Source organism: Ctenocephalides felis, unplaced genomic scaffold, assembly GCF_003426905.1.
Source record: "Ctenocephalides felis isolate EL2017-DRISC unplaced genomic scaffold, ASM342690v1 CF-g0.4_SCAFFOLD_03572, whole genome shotgun sequence".
Taxonomy (NCBI): Eukaryota; Metazoa; Arthropoda; class Insecta; order Siphonaptera; family Pulicidae; genus Ctenocephalides; species Ctenocephalides felis.
The window spans coordinates 32,224,171-32,229,793 of record NW_020539726.1 but is presented as its reverse complement, the minus strand read 5'-3'; positions in this window follow the sequence as shown (position 1 = coordinate 32,229,793).

Below are 5,623 nucleotides of genomic sequence, written 5' to 3'. Positions count from 1 at the left end.
ATATTATTACTAGATGTTATTCAGCAGTTGTAATTGATACTGAGATTTAAAAAATGCAATTGTAGAATTTCAAGAATCAAACAAGTCTCATCTTTCATATAAAAAATATACAAAATATAAAATATGGACATTTTGTAACATTGTTCGTTTTTGCATCAAAATATCTGTTTCCAAATTCTTCTAAAATAACATAATCCATTCCAATTTAATATTACCTATTCAAATTACCCGCTGCACTTTTATTGGAAACTAAAGCACAAAACTAAGTTTTTCATTACGAAACTGTAATGAAAACTCGAACGAATCCTTAGATGTAATCAAAAGTATTACAAATTCATAAGCTGCCTTCGAAGTAATTTTAATTGATGCGAAATTATGGACTTATAAGAATATTTTCAGTCTTGAGACAATTCCAAGGAGAAAGTTTATTAAAGTGGGTATTAGTTGATGTTGAAAGTTGATTTGACTGGAGGAATATTAATTAAAATTTTTCGTGTAAAGGATTACTTATGATATATGTAGATTTTTCGAAAATTTCGAGATTATTTTAAAAATTTGGATATTGAAAAAATGCCTTTTTTGAAATATCTCATAATGTTTGAAAACTATTTTTTTTTAACTTTTTTTTATTAAATTCCCGTAGGCCAATAGTAATCGCAAAAAAATCGCAAAATAAAGTTTTTATATATCTACGTTTCAGAGGATTATAAACATTTTGGCATAACTTAAAAAAATGGATGTATGTGTGTATGTATGTGTGTATATGTGTATGCGTTACAAATTTTCGTCGACGATTTCGGGAACACGGATCAACCGATTTGAATAATTTAAAAAGCATTAGATTCGTATTGATATGGAGATGGGCTGGTAAGGTTTTGTCGAGGGTAGGTCTAGTCGTTTCAAAGATACGGGGCAAAAAAGCCAAAAATCGTGATGCAGTTTTTGAGAGAACGAAGCGTCCGATTTGAATAATTCAAAAAACATTTTATTTGTATTGACTAAACAAAGAACTGTTTAAATTATTGGAAAACCAGGTCTAGCAGTTATGAATAAAAAAGTTAAAAAAATTGCCATTTGGCGGTCAAAAATATTCATTTGACATATGCACATCAAATTATCAGATATTTTATAGATATTTTAATAATGTGTACACATTTTGTGAATTTTTTTTATGGTTTCCGTACTAAGATTTATAATTTTGAAGTTTATTTTCATGCTTCAAACACATGTCGACATTCAATTTGTATTATTGAAAAAATTCTTAATCGATCGCGGAGCGTTTTTTCAAAAGGCGCATCTTGCCGTTCCGGAGGTATGAAACGCAAAGGGTTCCATTTAAAAATGATTATCCAGTTTTTGAAAGAGCGAATCATCCGATTAGATTAATTCAAAACAACTTTTGCTTTTGTAGACTGTGTGCAAGAAATGGCTTCACGCAAAATTTCATTATTTTGAAAATTCTCAAAAAAAAAATTCTAAATTTTCAAAAACAAATTCTAAATTTTCAAAAAAAAAGTTTTGCAAACTCAAATTTACTAACTAAAATATTCTAAATTTTGTGAAATTTCGAGAAATATCGAAATTAAAAGAAAATCGATTTTTTACAAAAAATTGAGAGTATTTCGAAATTTTCAGGAAAAAATCGGGTATTTTTAAAAATTTTCAAATACTCATAGAATTTAAAATTTTTCTCAAAAATTCCAAAAAAATTCGAACGTGTAAAAACTTTTCAAAATTTTGAAAAAAAATCAAAATTATCAAAAAAATCGAATTTAAAAAAAGTTTCTTGTTAATACATACAAGTTATAAGTAGTAAGTAACATATACATAAGTTATTTGTAGAATACGTTCGTCGCCTAATATAATTAGCACCTATTTTACAGTATGTATTTATAATAAATAATCCATTTGAAATAATTTAAAACAATTATTGATTATTTTCATTTTCAAATTTTTAATTACGGTACGGTAAGTTTCAGCAATTTGCCTTAAAGCGCGATGCCATGCACCCCACTAGTTTCACCACTGCTTTACACCAAGCTGGTAGAACTGAAACATAATTGAGCAAACAAAATTTCTCTGTGCTATTTTTATCTTCAAAATTCAAGTTCTTTATAGAACTTGATTGAGCGTTGAGTTGAAAATTAAAAATAAACAAATATTTTATCAAGCTAAAATATCTGAAATTTTCAAAGGGTATTTTCCTGCACACTGTTTACTTCCAGCGAATGAATGCCCTACATTCCTACATATATATATATATATATATATATATATATATATATATATTTTCCTGGTTCGAACATTTCGGTATTATTCAGTGCATGTATCGATATAGGTTCGGGATATCGAAATAAAACTCGGCATCGACCGAAAACTTTTATTTTCTTTTATTTCTTCGGGTGTGTGCCGGGAAAAGATTTTTTTTATTATTGTATCAGTCGTGTTCGGATTACCGAATATATAAATGAAAGCAATTTTCGTTTTGAGAAGGGATTGTCTAAGTATAAGCAGATATAGGAAGTATTTAAAATAGAGTAAAGGATTAATTTAGAATTTGAATTAAAAATTAGATATAATTCCAAGTTTTCAGTTTTAGTGATAATAATACAAAGTATTAATTGTTTATGAAAATATTATATATCAAGTAATTAAGTGTGATTCATAGATGATATATTTAAGAAAGTAATTAGTTGTACGTGCATTAGCACTGCAATGAAAAATTATTTTTCTATTGTATAAGTTTGCTCGACAGAATTTTAGTTTTGGCCATGTATCTATATAATTTTATATAATATAACTAGTGGTGAATGTCATCGCGCCTTAAGGTAAATTGCTGGAACTTCCCGTACCGTAATAAAATATTCGAAAAATATTAAATGTTTTCAAATAGAATATTTTTTCAAATACTGTAACTTATATATGTTTACAGGAAAACCTAATTAATCGAATTCAAGATGAAGGACATTGTCCAATATTTAATAAGAATTATATAAACTGAATTGCAAAGTAAAAATTATTTGTTTTAGTATCTTAGTAAACTTAAGAACTTTTGCTAGAAAAAAAAAATTAAAATTCGATTTATTTTTGATATTCAACAAAAATTTTTTGTGTTCAAAATCATATTACTAAAAATTTTTGAGCAAAATAAAAATGTTAAATATGAAAGTTTTTGCCCGCATTACATTTTTGCAAGTTAGTGTTGTGGGTAATTTACCAATTTCACCAAATTACCTTTAAAAAAATTAATTTAGTTTTATTGAAAAGTTTAAGTCAATTGTAGTAATAAAAAATAATTTTTTCTTGTATTACATTGATAAATTCATATATAAGCAAAAATATTATAGTCTTAATAGTCAAATAAAAAAATTGAAAGAAGCTACTTTTTATTCATTCTCCAAAAAATGATCGAGTTTTAAAAAAACTGAAAAATGTATTATTTATTAATATTAGTAAAAATATATCTTTAACACAATTTAAATTTAAGATATCTATTACATATTCAGAATATGTTTTGAAATTAGTTATAGTCAGTAATTTTAAAAAAAAAACTCTTGGGTTTAATCAAAACTTTTAAAGAAATGATATAACAGATAAATAAAATATATAGTAAAATAATTTAACAGATACAAATAAAAAACAAAGATTTTATAAGAGTGAACTATGTGATTATAATTATGGTAACTAGGTAACTACGTAATTGTAATTATGCTAACTATATATATGTTTATAATGCAAATTATTATTCCACAATGTAATAAACACTGATGAATTATTTGATTTTATGTTGATCTGTTTACTCCTATAAAATTGCTATAAATTGAACTAGAATTATAAAAAATTAGAAAAATTCAAGATGACTCAAATTAAGTTTTCAACATAATTATTGCTTTCTTTCAAAAAGTTGTTATAGAACAAATGCGATATGCAATTATTCACTTTAAAATTAATTAGTATAATTAACACTACTGTTGCATTATATGTGGTAAAAGCTACATCATATATGATAATATTAATGATAAATTAATAATGGAACAAAAGTTTGTTGAAGATCATTCAATCTTCAGTATCCTACCAAAATTGTCATTTATTTTTCGATGACTTCCAAAATTTTCTAATAGATTATTTAATATTTAGTACACACCTACAACTGTCAAATTTGCTTGTAAAAACGTTTTATTTTGTCATTTCTCAATAACTTTATCAATTTCCTATTACAAGAAAAACATAAATAGAAAACAACTGTTTAATATAACAAATAAATAGTTTCGAATAACTCGAAATTCTCGTTGAGCTATAATATCGATATTGGTTCACTGATGCACGTACCAAATAATATCGAATCGATTGTACGAGATACAAAATGTATGTATTTTTTGTGCATCGATATTGCACAAAAAAATTGCAGATGAATATTGAAAAATATATAGACGATATTACATTCACGATAAGAGAAATTCTTATGATCGACTATTTTATTTAGTCAAAAGTAACTAATGAAATTTCCATAGCGTTCATGTATTGATTTTTGTTATGTATTGGAATGCAACATACTTCGCAATTCGTCTGTGTATTTTTTTTTCGAAATTGTGGATAATTGGTATTCAGTATTTTTAAATTCTAGTTTTGTTGTCTTAACTTTATCGTTTTTCTAATGTATATTATATTGGTATTGTTGTAATTAATTTCAGCAAAATAGTGATGAATCAGTACAAACTTAACACATGTAATTTTACTAGCCTAAATACATGATCTCTAGTAGGTGTAGCAAATACTTTTATTTTTTTTAAGAAAAAAACCATTCCATTACAATCAATAAGTGTTTTTCCCTCTCGATATCTAATCAAATATTTTTGCACGTCGTTTTCTATATGTGTTTTTTTACGATCCCGTTTTCAGTATCGAGTTTTGCACGCATGTTACGAGTAATAAGAAAATTTTATGAGAGGAATCAAGTGCGTCGAACGTTTTCCAAGAAATATATCAAATATTTATCAGTTCAATGGCGAATATGTCATATATTGGGAAATGCAAGACATATGGTGTATGTTTAGACTATGAGTAAAATTTTCCAATCATTTTCGTTTCTCGGCTAACGAAATCATTTTATTCTGGGGTGACCATTTAGTAACTATTAGATTAAAATTCAATTATTAGTTAATTTACTTTAAAAATTGCAAAAAAAATCAATATCAAAAACAATATTGATTTTACCTTCAAGAATTTTTTAACAGAGAATTAGCTTCAAATATATTTCCCAAAGATTTATTCAAATATTTTTCTGTGCTTTTAGAGCCATGACGCTCCCAGCGTTATTTATTTGGAATTTGTGACTTTACTTCCGATTATAATATATTTTTGTTTCAGGTGAGAAAAAAATATGGCAAAAACTAACAATTACAAGATCTTCAATCTCAAAGCGTGGAACAAATCTTCTGTGGTATGTTCATTAGAATTTAACTCTAATTATTTATGAATTAAATAAATTTTTCAATAAATTCTCAAAAATTATCACTAACAGGAGTTATCATAGCCATAATATGATAAAACTAAAATAATGATAATTAACTTTATTTAAATGATAACTATAAATTTTACAATAATTGCAAGAATTTTAAACACC